At 31.4% G+C, this 17500-nt stretch overlaps 1 protein-coding gene and 1 pseudogene across 9 annotated transcripts in view; one reads left to right on the top strand and one right to left on the bottom strand.

Annotated features, from left to right (window-relative positions):
* The window catches only part of LOC145261213 (voltage-gated inwardly rectifying potassium channel KCNH7-like), a 1042998-nt gene that overhangs the window by 279245 nt on the left and 746253 nt on the right, over positions 1 to 17500 (top strand). The window lies entirely within an intron of this gene.
* On the bottom strand, positions 2933 to 3066 carry LOC145261389 (U2 spliceosomal RNA; annotated as a pseudogene).

Here is a 17500-nt window from a genome sequence, read left to right as displayed (position 1 = left end):
AGAGAGAGTAAGAACAATTGTCAACCTATATATTCAACAAATATTTGATCTACAGATTAGAAAATTTGTATATAGGGTATTCAGACATATGGAAATATATCTAGCATAATCTATCTATTATATCTCTAAAATTGAGAATGTGTGTGTGAGAGAGAGAGAACAATTTTCAACCTATATACTCAACAAATTTTTTTATCTACAGATTTGAAAATTTGTATATAGGGTATTCAGACATATGGAAATATATCTAGAGTAATCTATCTATTATATCTATAAAAGTGAGAATGCGTGTGTGTGTGAGAGAGAGCGACACAGAACAATTCTCAACCTATATATTCAACAAATTTTTTATGTACAGATCTGAAATATCACATTTGTATAGAAGTAGAAATCTTGATACCTACTCTGATACCTAATATAAGAAAGGACACTCTTTAGGGCGGATTTTGATTATAACAAGTCACTAATTAGAAATTATAATAAACATTCTAATAATTTAAGAATTTTACCAAAATAAAATTGCATGGTAATCACCCAATTTCTGCCACAACATTTTGATTGGCAGAACTCATAAACATAAAATATATATTTTCTAATTTCATCTTTTTTTTTTCTTTTTACATAATCTGGTTTGATGTTTTCCCAAATATTCAAATCACTATATTTTGCTGCTTAATATCAAATACAGCAACTGAGTTATTTTTATGCATCAAACAATTACATTTTCTCATTCATCCAAACTAATCACTGAACATCAATTTCATATTTTCTTCACTAAAATATTACTGTGCTTGATGTCATCAAGTGGAGCGGATCATTTTTTTTACATTTGTTCACACATTTTTCCAATTTATATATATTTTAAAGATTCTTAGCCTATGTCATTGCATACCAATCTGTTTATTAAAAGTTAAGGTTCACTGTAAACACATATGTTACACCAAAATAAAAACGCTTCAGATAATGTCTTGATATTCAATTCAGTTTCTCACATGACATCTTATGAAGTTAGTAGAAATGTTACAGACTTTTGAATCTCAAACACTTTCAATACTGTGCATTGATATTTTCTTTTTTGCAATATAAGCACATTCATGATTTTTTTTACAAACGTTAAAAACTTTCACATTGTGTAGCAATATACTGAAACAATTATAAAAATATTTGTTTTTATTTTGAATGATGCAGGGCATCTGAAGAGAGATTTTTCTAACAAAATGAAAGTATAATTTTTAGCAATAGGTATCTAGGAAAAGGCCACTACATATGTTATAAGTTCCAAATTTCCACAACCTGGCAAATACTGGTACATGCTAGCAAATTTAGATTTGCAATTACAAATTATGATTCTAATTTTTTCCTTTGCTCTTTATTCTAACACTACACTAAGTTTACTGTGTTATTTCGCTACAGTTGATATTGTGTAGAACAATAAGAAAATCATAGTGAACAATGCATTCAACAAAATTTCACACACATTTCTAGATACCTATATCTAATAAGTTCAAAAGAAAGGACACACTTAGGGAGGTATTTTGGTGGTCAAGTCACTAAAAAGAGATTAGCTGGTTTCCCGGCATAGCCCAGGATATAATAAAGATTGACTGAAATACATGTTCTAGCTGGTTTCTAGGCGTTGCCAGGGATGTAATATAGACACATTATGTTGTATATTACCTGTTCTCTTCTCCCTAAGGTAAAACAATTTCATATACATGCTGTAAATTACCTATGCTAGGGATAAAACATGAACAATATCAGTCCTAGGGTAGATAAAACAAATAATACATAGAGATGAAAGATTCCTCTCCCCTAAGAATCAAACATATGTTCAATATCTGCTTTTGTTTTTTCATTGTTTATACGGTCCCGAGCAACGCCGGGTAGCCCTGCTAGTCTATATATATAAAAGGCAAAAATCGGTGTGTATGTATGTATGTATGTATGTATGTTTGTTTGTAACGCTAAAACTTTTGAAAGACGGAACCAGAGTTGACAAATTTGGTATCATATTGCACCTTGATCACCCGCATGACAAATATCGAAATTTCACGTCAAACGGACAATTAGAAGGGGGTCAACTGATCATTTTTCTCCTAGGGGGGGCCCCCCAAAAAACCTGTCATTTTACCGTTATTCAATACGTGTCACGTGACGTGACGTCAGCTCAAACTTTTGACAGACACAACCAAAGTTGACAAATTATGTATCATATTGAACCTTGATCACCCGCATGACAAATATCGAAATTCCACACCAAACGGACCATTAAAAGGGGGTGAACTGATCATTTCTCTCCTAGGGGGGGCCCCCAAAAAAACCTGTCATTTTAATGTTAATATTACATAATCCAAAAACGCTTAGTCATGTCACGTGACGTGACGTCAACATCCAGTAATGGCGAACAAATGTAAACAAACACTTTGTTTTACCGATACTTTTGTAATTTCTCTTCTGCTTTGTTCTAGAGATTATTAAACTCCATGACAATGTCTCCAGCGTATTTAACTGGTTAAAAATAGTATTTATACAAGAGTTTTAACGAAAAATATCAGGAAAAAATGTACAGGAATAAAAAAAAATTCAGCTTTCAAAATATTCGTCGATAAAAAAACCGATCTTTATATTTACGCTAGCCATTTTGTATATTACCACGTGACCTGCTATCTCTTAAACTGGAGGAGGGGGGATCCACTTGAATCCAACAAAACCAGTAATTTTTTTTTTCTATTATATATACATCATTTTCTATAAAATTAAGTGTAGACTTTATAATTAAAACAAAAACTGTTATTCATACTAAAAATAAAAAAACGCTTAGTCATGTCACGTGACGTGACGTCAACATCCACTAATGGCGAACAATTGTACCTATTTACTATGCCTCCCCACGGGACAGAGTTAGACACCAGGGTCGTTTTTTAACGTGGAGAAAAGGTACAAAAATAAAAATTGTCTCAGTCGTGGAGGATTTCTCCTCCACCGAAAGAGAACAAGAAATAGAAGTGCAGCATCTGAAGAACAGATACTACACTTTGATCTTGACCAAAAGGCCAAGAATGCGAACAATTGTAAATAACAACTTTTTTCACAAAACCAACACCGTCTTTCTTTTTTTTCTCTCTCTTTCTCTCTCTCTCTCACCCACTTACTCTTCCCTCTCTCTCACCCTCTTTCTCTTGACGTCACACCACTGTTAAACTGTGGGGGGGGGAACACATTCCCAGGCATTATCTCCTATAGATGCACATTTTATTAGAAATTCAGCTTTCAAAATATTAGACGATAATAAAAATATAAAACCAACACCCTCTTTCTCTTTTCTCTCTCTCTCACCAACTTACTCTTCTCTCTCTCTCACCCTCTTTCTCTTGACCTCCTACTACTGTTAAACTGTGTGTGTGGGGGGGGGGGGAAGAGGCAGCTTGAAAACCAACAAAAACAGTGCACAGTTTCCCAAGCATTTGGGGTGGGAAGGGGGGGAAGAAGCCGAGTGCACAGTTTCGTGTGAGAGAGAGAGAACAATTCTCAACCTATATACTCAACAAATTTTTTATCTACAGATTTGAAAGTTTGTATATAGGGTATTCAGACATATGGAAATATATCTAGCATAATCTATCTATTATATCTATAAAAGTGAAAATGTGTGTGTGTGTGTGAGGTAGCCAGAGAGAGAGAGAGAGAGAGAGACAACAATTCTCAACCTATATATTCAATACATTTTTTATCTACAGATTTGAAAATTTGTATATAGGGTATTCAGACATATGGAAATATATCTAGCATAATCTATCTATTATATCTATAAAAGTGAAAATGTGTGTGTGTGTGTGTGTGTGTGTGTGTGTGTGCGTAAGAGAGAGAGAGAACAATTCTCAACCTATATACTCAACGTATTTTTATCTACGGATTTTAAACTTTGTATATAGGGTATTCAGACATATAGAAATATATCTAGCATAATCTATACATTATATCTATAAAAGTGAGAATGTGAGTGTGTGAGAGAGAGAGAACAATTCTCAACCTATATATTCAACAAATTTTTTACCTACAGATTTGAAAATTTGTATATTGGGTATTCAGACATATGGAAATATATCTAGTATAATCGATCTATTATATCTATAAAAGTCAGAATGTTTGCGTGTGGTTGTGTGTGTAAGGTTGCGAGAGAAAGAGAGAACAATTCTCAACCTATCTATTCAATAAATTTGTTATCTACAGATTTGACCATTTGTATATAGGGTATTCAGACATATGGAAATATATCCAGCATAATCTATCTATTATATCCATAAAAGTGAGAATGTGTGCGTGAGAGAGAGAGAAAGTACAATTCTCACCCTATATATTCAAAAAAATTTTTATCTACCGATTAGAAAATTTGTATATAGGGTATTTAGACATATGGAAATATATCTAGCATAATCTATCTATTATATCTATAAAAGTGAGAATGTGTGTGAAAGAGAGAGAGAAGAGAGAGAGAGAACAATTCTCAACCTATATATTCAACTAATTTTTATGTACAGATCTGAAAATTTGTATACAGGGTATTCAGACATATGGAAATATATCTAGCATAATCTATTATATCTATAAAAGGTAGAATGTGTGTGTGTGTGTGTGTGTGTGTGTGTGAGTGAGTGAGTGAGTGAGAGAGAGAGAGAGAACAATTCTCAACCTATATACTCAACAAATTTTGTATCTACAGATTTGATAATTTGTATATAGGGTATTCAGACATAAGGAAATATATCTAGCATAATCTATCTATTATATCTATAAAAGTGAGAATGTTTGTGTGAGAGAGAGAGAGAGAACAATTCTCAACCTATATATTCAACAAATTCTATCTTTACAGATTTGAAAATTTGTATATAGGGTATTCAGACATTTGGAAATATATCTAGCATAATCTATTATATCTATAAAAGTGAGAATGTGTGTGTGAGAGAGAGAGAAAGAACAATTCTCAACCTATATACTCAACAAATTTTTTATCTACAGATTTAAAAATTTGTATATAGGGTATTCAGACATATAGAAATATATCTAGCATAACCTATCTATTATATCTATAAAATGACCATGTGTGTGCGTGTGAGAGAGAGAGAGAGAGAGAGTCAGAGAGAGAGAGAGAACAATTTTCAGCCTATATATTCAACACATTTTTTATCTACAGATTTGACAATTTGTATATAGGGTATTCAGACATATAGCAATATATCTAGCATATTCTATCTATTATATCAATAAATGTGAGAATGTGTATGTGTGTGTGTGTGAGAAAGAGAGAGAGAGAGAGAGAGAGAAAGAGAGGAAGGAAAATTCTCACCCTATATATTCAACAAATTTTTTATCTACATATTAGAAAATTTGGATATAGGATATTCAGACGTATGGAAATATATCTAGCATAATCTATCTATTATATCTATAAAAGTGAGAATGTGTGTGTGAGAGAGAGAGAGAAAGAGAGAGAGAGAGAGAACAATTCTCAACCTATATATTCAACTAATTTTATATATACAGATTTGAAAATGTGTATATTGGGTATTCAGACATATGTAAATATATCTGGCATAATCTATGTATTATATCTATAAAAGTGTGAATGTGAGTGATGGAAAGAGCAAAAAATTCTCAACCTATATTTACAACAAATTGTTTATCTACAGATTTGAAAATTTGTATGTAGGGTATTCAGACATATGGAAATATATCTAGCATAATCTATTATATCTATAAAAGGTAGAATGTGTGTGTGTGTGTGTGTGTAGGTGTGTGTGAGAGAGAACAATTCTCAACCTATATACTCAACAAATTTTTTATCTACAGATTTGAAATTTTGTATATAGGGTATTCAGACATATAGAAATATATCTAGCATAATCTTTCTATTATATCTATAAAAGTGAGAATATGTGTGTGAGAGAGAGAGAGAGAGAACAATTCTAAACCTATATATTCCCCACATTTTTGGGTACAGATTTGAAAATTTGTATATAGGGTAGGCAGACATATAGAAATATATCTAGCATAATCTATCTATTATATCTATAAAAGTGAGAACTTGTGTGAGAGAGAGAGAGAGAGAGAGAGAGAGAGAGAGAGAACAATTCTTAACCTACATACTCAACAAATTTTTTACCTACAGCTTAGAAAATTTGTATATAGGGTATTCAGACATATGGAAATATATCTAGCATAATCTATCTATTATAACTACAAAAGTCAGAATGTGTGTGTGAGAGAGAGAGAGAGAACAATTCTAAACCTATATATTCAACAAATTTTTTATCTACAGATTTGAAAATTTGTATATAGGGTATTCAGACATATGGAAATATATCTAGCATAATCTATCTATTTTATCTATAAAAGTGAGAATGTGTGTGTGTGAGATAGCGAGAGAGAGAGAGAGAAAAAGAGAGAGAGAGAAAAATTCTCAACCTATACATTCAACAAATTTTTTATCCACAGATTTGAACATTTGTATATAGGGTGTTCAGACATATAGAAATATATCTAGCATAATCTATCTATTATATGTATAAAAGTGAGAATGTGTGTGTGTGTGTGTGAGAGAGAGGACAATTCTCAACCTATGTATACAACAAATTTTTTATCTACAGATTTCAAAATTTGTATATTGGGCATTCAGACATATTTCAATATATCTGGCATAATCTGTCTATTATATCTATAAAAGTGAGAATGTGTGGGATAGAGAGAGAGAACAATTCTCAACCTATATACTCAACAAATTTTTTATCTACAGATTTGAAAATTTGTATATAGGGTATTCAGACATATGGAAATATATCTAGCATAATCTATTATATCTATAAAAGTGAGAATGTGTGTGTGTCTGTGTGTGTGTGTGTGAGAGAGAGAGAGAGAGAGAGAGAACAATTCTCAACCCATATACTCAACAAATTATTTATCTACATATTTTAAAATTTGTATATAGAGTATTCATACAAATAGAAATATATCTAGCATAATCTTTCTATTATATCTATAAAAGTGAGAATGTGTGTGTGTGTGTGTGTGAGCGAGAGAGAGAGAGAGAGAGAGAGAGAGAACAGTTCTCAACCTATACATTCAACAAATTTTTTATCTACAGATTTGAAAATTTGAATATAGGGTATTCAGAAATATCGAAATATATCTAGCATAATCTATTATATCTTTAAAAGTTAGAATGTGTGTGTGAGAGAGATAGAGAGAACAATTCTCAACCTATGCACTCTACAAATTTTTTATCTACAAATTAGAAAATTTGTATATAGGGTATTCACACATATGGAAATATATCTAGCATAATCTATCTATTATATCTATAAAAGTTAGAATGTGTGTGTGTGAGGTAGCGAGAGAGAGAGAGAGAGTAAGAACAATTTTCAACCTATATATTCAACAAATATTTGATCTACAGATTAGAAAATTTGTATATAGGGTATTCAGACATATGGAAATATATCTAGCATAATCTATCTATTATATCTCTAAAATTGAGAATGTGTGTGTGAGAGAGAGAGAGAGACCAATTTTCAACCTATATACTCAACAAATTTTTTATCTACAGATTTGAAAATTTGTATATAGGGTATTCAGACATATGGAAATATATCTAGAGTAATCTATCTATTATATCTATAAAAGTGAGAATGCGTGTGTGTGTGAGAGAGAGCGACACAGAACAATTCTCAACCTATATATTCAACAAATTTTTTATGTACAGATCTGAAATATCCCATTTGTATAGAAGTAGAAATCTTGATACCTACTCTGATACCTAATAAAAGAAAGGACACTCTTTAGGGCGGATTTTGATTATAACAAGTCACTAATTAGAAATTATAATAAACATTCAAATAATTTAAGAATTTTACCAAAATAAAATTGCATGGTAATCACCCAATTTCTGCCACAAAATTTTGATTGGCAGAACTCATAAACATAAAATATATATTTTCTAATTTCATCTTTTTTTTTCTTTTTACATAATCTGGTTTGATGTTTTCCCAAATATTCAAATCACTATATTTTGCTGCTTAATATCAAATACAGCAAATGAGTTATTTTTATGCATCAAACAATTACATTTTCTCATTCATCCAAACTAATCACTGAACATCAATTTCATATTTTCTTCACTAAAATATTACTGTGCTTGATGTCATCAAGTGGAGCGGATCATTTTTTTTTCATTTGTTCACACATTTTTCCAATTTATATATATTTTGTTAAAGATTCTTAGCCTATGTCATTGCATACCAATCTGTTTATTAAAAGTTAAGGTTCACTGTAAACACATATGTTACACCAAAATAAAAACGCTTCAGATAATGTCTTGATATTCAATTCAGTTTCTCACATGACATCTTATGAAGTTAGTAGAAATGTTACAGACTTTTGAATCTCAAACACTTTCAATACTGTGCACTGATATTTTCTTTTTTGCAATATAAGCACATTCATGATTTTTTTTACAAACATTAAAAACTTTCACATTGTGTAGCAATATACTGAAACAATTATAAAAATATTTGTTTTTATTTTGAATGATGCAGGGCATCCGAAGAGAGATTTTTCTAACAAAATGAAAGTATAATTTTTAGCAATAGGTATCTAGGAAAAGGCCACTACATATGTTATAAGTTCCAAATTTCCACAACCTGGCAAATACTGGTACACGCTAGCAAATTTAGATTTGCAATTACAGAATATGATTCTAATTTTTTCCTTTGCTCTTTATTCTAACACTACACTAAGTTTACTGTGTTATTTCGCTACAGTTGATATTGTGTAGAACAATAAGAAAATCATAGTGAACAATGCATTCAACAAAATTTCACACACATTTCTAGATACCTATATCTAATAAGTTCAAAAGAAAGGACACACTTAGGGAGGTATTTTGGTGGTCAAGTCACTAATAAGAGATTAGCTGGTTTCCCGGCATAGCCCAGGATATAATAAAGATTGACTGAAATACATGTTCTAGCTGGTTTCGAGGCGTTGCCAGGGATGTAATATAGACACATTATGTTGTATATTACCTGTTCTCTTCTCCCTAAGGTAAAACAATTTCATATACATGCTGTAAATTACCTATGCTAGGGATAAAACATGAACAATACCAGTCCTAGGGTAGATAAAACAAATAATACATAGAGATGAAAGATTCCTCTCCCCTAAGAATCAAACATATGTTCAATATCTGCTTTTGTTTTTTCATTGTTTATACGGTCCCGAGCAACGCCGGGTAGCCCTGCTAGTCTATATATATAAAAGCCAAACGTCTGTGTGTATGTATGTATGTTTGTTTGTAACGCTAAAACTTTTGAAAGACGGAACCAAACTTGACAAATTTGGTATCATATCGAAGCCCCATCACCCGGATGACAAATATCGAAATTTCACGTCAAACGGACCACTAGAAGTTGGTCAACTGATCAGTTATCTTCGAGGGGGCCCCAAAAAAAACTGTCATTAACGCTAAAACTTGAGATGAAAGATTCCTCTCCCCTAAGAATAAAACATATGTTCAATATCTGCTTTTGTTTTTTCATTGTTTATACGGTCCCGAGCAACGCCGGGTAGCCCTGCTAGTCTATTATATAAATCTCACCTGTCTGTTGAAATGTATGTATGTATGTATGTATGTATGTCATCCTAAAATTTTCAACAGAGGCAACGGATTTTCACGAGATTGATATCCTTTTGAAGCTCGACCCTTCTATCGGCAAATATCGAAAAATTGGTAAAAAACATTATTTCTTTAACCCTCAACCGGGCAGTTTTATACAATGAAGGTCGGATTTTTTTTTTGTTTTTGCGTCGCTATTTTTGCAAGTCATCCAGTCAGTAGGAATTACTTTACTAATTTCAACGTTCCAAATTCCGGTTACGCTATGGAGTAGGGGTAAGACGTCAAGTTTTCTTTCACTTTTCTTTCGCGTCACGGGTTCGAGCCTGCCAGCCTACTACCACGTTTTCCCCCAACACACACCTACAAAAACCCGGACAACGCCGGTCACCCAGGGTAGTTATTTATAATTCATGAACATTCTCAATTTGAAAAAAATACGATTAACAAAATGTATCATAAAATAAATTATCTATTATATTAATATGTTTGCGCTACGGCCGTTATCATCCTGATCACCTCTTTAAAAGGAAGTGGAATAAGAATTATTATAAAACAAGAAAATTGGTGTCGCTTTAAAGGCAAAGCTAATAAAGATGAATGGTTTTTATAGTACTATATTTAAGTTAACATTACAGAATTGCCTAGAAAAAGTCAATTCTGCTTATTTACAAAATGTCCTGGAAAAGTCCTTCTGGTTGATAAATTATAAAATGCTCTGGAAAGATCCCTTCTAATTTAATTATAAAAGGCCCTGGAAATGTCCCTTCTGTTTGTTTGATTGGAAAATACCCTAGAAATGTTCCTTCTGGTTGACTGATTTTTAAATGCTCTAGAAAGGTCCCTTCTGGTTATAAAATGCCCTGGAAAAGTCCCTTTCGCTTGATTAATTATAAAATGCCCTGGAAAGGCCCCGGCTGATTTAATTATAAAATGTCCTGGAAATGCTCCTTCTGGTTGACTGATTGTAAAATGCTCAATGAAGGTCCCTTCTGGTTATAAAATGTCCTGGAAAGGTCCCTTTTGGTTGATTAATTATAAAATGCCTGGGAAAGGTCGCTTCTGGCTTATTAGTATTATACAATCTTAGGCAGAAAAAGTTTACCATCCTAACTCTAATACTTAAATGCATACTAATGCGAAAAAAAAACAAAAAACAGAAACAATCATCACATACTAATTCCAAATAAACGGGAACAACCACCACACACAAATACATATATATATATATATATATATATATATATATATATATATATATATATATATATATCGTTTTTATAGATATTTCTCCATAATTAAATATGAATTGTATCTAAAATTCATAAAATATGATTCAAAGTTAATTTTTATCATCTACACACATATTATTTTCTTACAAGAGCTAGATACCAAATGAAAAATACCTCCAAAATAATCTGTAAATTATTGTAAACGAGATAATTGATATAAAACATAACGAATTTTTATTATTATCAGAAAATTAAAAATATGTAACATATTAAATAAACGATTTATATAAGTTTTCTTTTTCGTTTTTGCTGTTTAAGTTTATATATCACATAAGGTAATAAAGTGTGAGTCAGTTTTTCTTCATGCCAGCAACTCGGCTTAAAACGACTTTTATCCGTCGATAATCTCTAGGTTGCGCTCTCCCAGCGTAAAACGCGTAATTTAAGCAGACATCTCCTTGGAATACCGCCATAGTTCCTTACCAATTTGAAAAATTGATATCTATAAAATAATCGATGCTTTCGTTTTTATCTTTTTATTTATATTCATTTTTTTTTTTTTTAGTTTTAACGAAATAATTAAATTTCACAAATTTCCTTGATTTAATTTTGACTCCGTCGAATTGAAGAATTGCCCGCCGTCGATACTAATTTTCGATTCCTTATAATTCGGGAAATTAATTTTTTCGCTTTTGCTAAACAAAAGATTTCGATTTTTTTTTAGAAAAAAAAAAACTAACAAAATTTAATCAATTTATTTTTTTAAATATTCGTTCATTTAATGAACGCTTAAATAGTTTAATTAAGCGTCGGTTGTGAATTTAGGTAAGCGATTTTATTGTCCTACTAACAATGTAGCGCCGAACCTTGTCGGTCATAAAATACGCTAAAATATATTGTAATTCATGCAGATTCTGTGTTTATTATCACAGAGAGCTCCTTATCTTGCGCACGGAACAATCACGGTGACACATCGGTTCTCGTCAGATCACCGAAGTAAAGCAACGTTGAGCCTAGCCAGTACAAGATGGGTGACCATTTAGGAAGGCTAGGCGCTGTATGTACCTTCTGTGAAGGTTGGGTGTTGGGCCAGCACCCTCACCCCGTAAAAAGAACTCCTCGCTACAAAAACATATGCAAAAAAGTTGTAGATGGCCTGTGCCCCTCCAGGGGCTCAAGGCCTATGGAGGGCTCCCTATCTTAGGTTGAGCATTTGGGAAGTGGGATACCAATTACCATTAGCATATGATGCGATGCGCTTTGTGTAAACAAATTGAGCTTAGGTATTTGGACAATGTCAAAACATTGTTAATTTATTGCCCGATAACAGCAGCCGTATAGCGCAACGGTTAGAATCTCCGACTGTCGTTTGGGTGATCGGGTTTCGATCCTGGCTTGAGGTAGTTGCGTGTCTAGCCCCTATTGATTAGCTATGAAACAGCGAAACACTATTGTATGTGAATGAATATATATAAATATATATATATATATATATGTGTGTGTGTATATATATATATATATATATATATATATATATATATATATATATATATATATATATATATATAAAACTGTGAATCATCGAACGTCCTTGCTTGCTTGAACATTATTTTCGGCGACCGGGCAATTCCATCTTTTAAATAAGCGGTGACAGGTGATTTATCTATACATCTATATATCTATCAATCTATCTATATATCACTATCTCTTTCTCTCTCTCTCTCTCTCTATATATATATATATATATATATATATATATATATATATGTGTGTGTGTGTGTGTGTGTGTGTGTGTGTGTGTATACGTATGGGCTGTCTCAGACACAGAGCAATGAGAACAGAATCGTATGTTTTGTTTTCGATTCTTGCTTATGGCATCCAAGTCATATATAAATATATATAGTTTTAATCTCACTACTATATATTAGATTCAATATAACAATCGATGGAGAATATTTTCTATAATAATAAATACGTAATCTGCATGAAGTAAAATACTATATTTAAGCTATCCGTCAGGAAGATAAGACTGTTTCCAAAACTACACTGCTTTTAGCTATGATTAGGTTTACGCATGCGCAAACTAATAAAAAATATATCGGAAAATTGAAACGAACATTTTGTATTGCTAAGCCGACTTATGTATGCATTATTAATCCATCCGAATAAAGATTTCATGTCTTATAAACCATCCCTAGTGTAAGATCACTACAAAAATTTGCTATTAATTTACTATTGTTCTCAACTTCAAACTTATTTACTCTTAATCCACTATTAATCTCAGACCCAAAATTATTTGCTATTAATTTGCTATTAATCTTAATTCCATATGTATTTACTAATAATTCACTATTATTCTCAAACCCAAAATTATTTGGTATTAGTTAACTGTTAATCTAAGCTCCAAATTTATTTACTCTTAATTGACTATTAATCTCAATCCCAAATTATTTGCTACTAATTTACTATTGTTCTCAACTCCAAACTTATTTACTATTAGTCCACTATTAATCTCAAACCCAAAGTTATTTGCTATTAATTTACTATTGTTCTCAACTCCAAACTTATTTACTATTAGTTCACTATTAATCTCAAACCCAAAGTTATTTGCTACTAATTTACTATTTTTTCAACTCCAAACTTATTTACTATTAGTTCACTATTAATCTCAAACCCAAAGTTATTTGCTATTAATTTACTATTATTCTTATCTTCAAAGTTATTTATTGTTAATTCATTATTAATCGCAAACCCAAAAATATGTGGTATTGATCTGCTATTAATCTCCACTCCATGCTTATTTACTCTTCATTCATTATTAATCTCAAAATTATTTTCTACTTATTTACTATTAGCATTTCAGCCCGGCGTTGCCCGGGGGTTTGGAGGTGTATCTTGAGAAAAAAAAAAGATAAAAGCGGTAAATTTTTTAACTTGGACCCCTATTATGACCCCTTAACATTTATTGTTTGGGGCTCAAATTAAGTTATGAAGTTGGATCCATATCCAAGAAACTTGTATCTAAAATTTCATTGGCGGAGGAGTTTGGTAGAGTTCTCAAAGGTCAAATCTTTGAACCTTGACCCCATAACAGCCAAATTTCTGTCCGAAAATGGATTATCAATATTTTGCCAAATCTCAGTACACTGTATATCCTATATAGAGTTATTGCGTAAGGAACACTGTATATCATATATAGAGTTATTGCGTAAGGAACACTGTATATCATGTATAGAGTTATTGTGTAAGGAACACTGTATATCATATATAGAGTTATTGCGTAAGGAAATGTACACAGACACAGACACACAGATACACAGACACATTCACTTTTATAGATATACTAGCATTTCAGTCCGGCGTTGCCCGGGTGTTTGGAGGTGTATGCGGAGCAAAAACAAAAAAAAGGTTAATTTTTTTTAATTTGACCCCTATTATGACCCCTTAAAATTTAGTTTTTGGGGCTCAAATCAAATTATTAAGTTAGAGCCATATCCAAGGAACCTATATCTAAAATTTCAAGTGTTTAGACCCAAAACTTTCGGAGCAGTTTGGTAGAGTTCTCAAAGGTCATATCGTTGAACTTTTACCCCTTACCAGCGAAATTTCTGGCCGAAAACTGATCACATCGATTTTCCCTAATCTCAGTACCCTATATATCAAATTTCGATACTGTATACTTAAAATTGACAGAGTTATTGCGTAGAGAAATGTACACAGAAAGACAGATACACAGACACACAGACACAAACTTTTATAAATATAGAAAGATTGTTCTACATTTCAAACTAATTTACTAATAATTCACTACTAATCTCAATCCCAAAATTATTTGCTATTAATTTACTATTACTCTACACACCAACCTTATTTGCTACATACATGTATGTTCAGCTTTGCTCGGGCCCTTTGTACTGTTCATAACTTGCCCTACGTGTGACTACGCTTTTTTGTAAAATTTCAAATATGTAGACCAAAAATTGTCTTCGTAATTTGGTAGACACCGCAACAGGCCATATATTTTTTTTAAACTTTAACCTCAATTTTTACGCCTTAACGTTTATCATTTTGGTTTCAAATGAAATAAAATGTTTGGCCCATGTCCACGTTACCTACATCTAAAATTTCAAGTGTTTAGACCCAAGATTGTCGGAGAAGATTAGTAGAATCTGCAAAGGCCAACTCTTTCAACTTTGACATTTTGGCAGCCAAATTTTCGCCTCAAAACTGATTAAAATGCTTGCCGCAGGTCTGAATACCTGTTATGTAAAATTTCAAAGGTTTAGACAAAAAATTGGCTGAGTAGTTTGCTAGATATCGCAAAGGTCAAATCTTTTGAACTTTGACACCTTGGCAGCTCCATTTTCCGACCCAAACCGATTTAAAATCTTGACCTTTCTCTGACTATCCTTTATGTAAAATTTCAAATGTTTAGACCAGAAATTGGCTGAGTAATTTGGTAAAGACTGCATAGTTTAAATTTTATTGATCTTTGACCCTTAACATTTATTTTTCGAGGCTCCAATCAAAGTATACAGTTTGATCCATGCCGAAGTAACCTACATTTAAAATTTCAAGTGTTTAGACCCAAAATTGGCGGAGGAAGTTGGTAGAGTTTTCAAAGGTCAAATCGTTTGACAGCACATTTTCTGGCCGAAAACCGATGAAAAATATTTTCTCAAATCTCAATACTCCTTATGGCAAACATCGAGCCTCTAGACCGAAAATTGACAGAATAATTTGGTAGGGAAATGTACACAGACAAACATACACAGACATTTTCACTTATATATATATATATATATATATATATATATATATATATATATATATGAAACCACCGTCAATAATTTTTCCCACTCCCTATCTGTGCCTAAATCAAAGCGTAGATACCATGAACAAAGCTTTTTTCTTAGAACTGCACGCCTGTGGAACTCTGTTCCGTCTGCCTGTTTCCCTCCCGACTTCAACCTGGATGTCTTCAAGTCCAACACAAACAAATTCCTGATGAACCGCCCCCCCTAAGTAATGACACCTTTCCAATTCTCCAATACTATTGCTACACTATCTCTTTGATTACTGTACACACAATAACCCTTATCCCTGAGTGGCCATTGGGCCTTGATAAGTGGTGAACTCCATGTAATATAAACCTCTTTCTCTTGCATCCTTTCTTAATCACTCACCTCTCCTAGTTTTTCATTTATATATATAATATATATATATATATATATATATATATATATATATATATATATATATATATATATATATATATATATATAAATGAGAAACTAGGAGAGGTGAGTGATTAAGAAAGGATGCAAGAGAAAGAGGTTTATATTTCTTTGCAATATATTTGAGGTTTTTTCTTTATTGCCGCAATGTCTGTACCTTTTCTGTGCTATTATTTTTTTTCCTCAAATAATAATAAACTCTGAATTGGAAAGCTTATCCACTTTTTACGAGCACAGAAATTGCGGCATAATTCAGGAAACAGTCATTTTCAAAACATACTCCTCTGATGCGTGAAACAAATGTAAAATTCAGCCAACATAGCGAACAGCTCTCCCCCCCCCGCCTTTTTTTAATAAACTCCTGGACACGTTACAAACAGCAGAAATCCTGTATAAAAAAGATGAGGCTAAATCGACGACTTAATGGAAGAAATAAACTGCCGTGAAACTGCATTATTATTATGACTAGTTCCGTTATTTTATCATTATTGCGCTCAGCGCTTGCCAAAGGGTGGAACAGGGGAAAGAGGACATTCCAATATGGCGGCAATATATATATATTTTTTACCCTTGTGTTTACTACTAAATGAACAACCCTAGAGAGATTGTTATTCCATATCAAAAACCAACAAAAGAAAGAAAAACTACAATCGAAATCTGATACATGAAACGTGTATATATATATATATATATATATATATATATATATATATATATATATATATATATATGAATATATATGTATATATGTGTATATATGCATATATATAGATGTATATATATGTATATATATAGATGTAGATATATATGTATATATATAGATGTATATATGTATGTATATATATAGATGTATATATGTATGTATATATATAGATGTATATATATGTATATATATAGATATATATATATGTATATATATAGATGTATATATATGTATATATAGATGTATATATATATGTATATATATATATATATATATATATATATATATATATATATACCCACACGCATAAGCCTGAGGAATCCTAGAGCGGATTAAACGCTGAATATTCAGTGTAGCTTAATCGCCATATATATTTTATAAATTACTAACTAGCTCTACCTACGTATTGAGCACTTTTGAAGTAAATACTTGAAGTTTACGCATAAATCCATACTTTCGAATATTAATTTTATGTGAGTAAATGAAGTAGTTATATGTATATATATGTATATATACGTATATGTATATATATGTATATATATGTATATATATGTATATGTATATATATGTATATGTATGTATATGTATGTATATATATGTATATGTATATATATATGTACATATATATATATATATATATATATATATATATATATATATA

This window comes from Euprymna scolopes, chromosome 37, assembly GCF_053919585.1.
Source record: "Euprymna scolopes isolate OS-2025 chromosome 37, ASM5391958v1, whole genome shotgun sequence".
Classification (NCBI taxonomy): domain Eukaryota; kingdom Metazoa; phylum Mollusca; class Cephalopoda; order Sepiida; family Sepiolidae; genus Euprymna; species Euprymna scolopes.
This window is presented reverse-complemented; position numbering and strand designations above follow the sequence as displayed.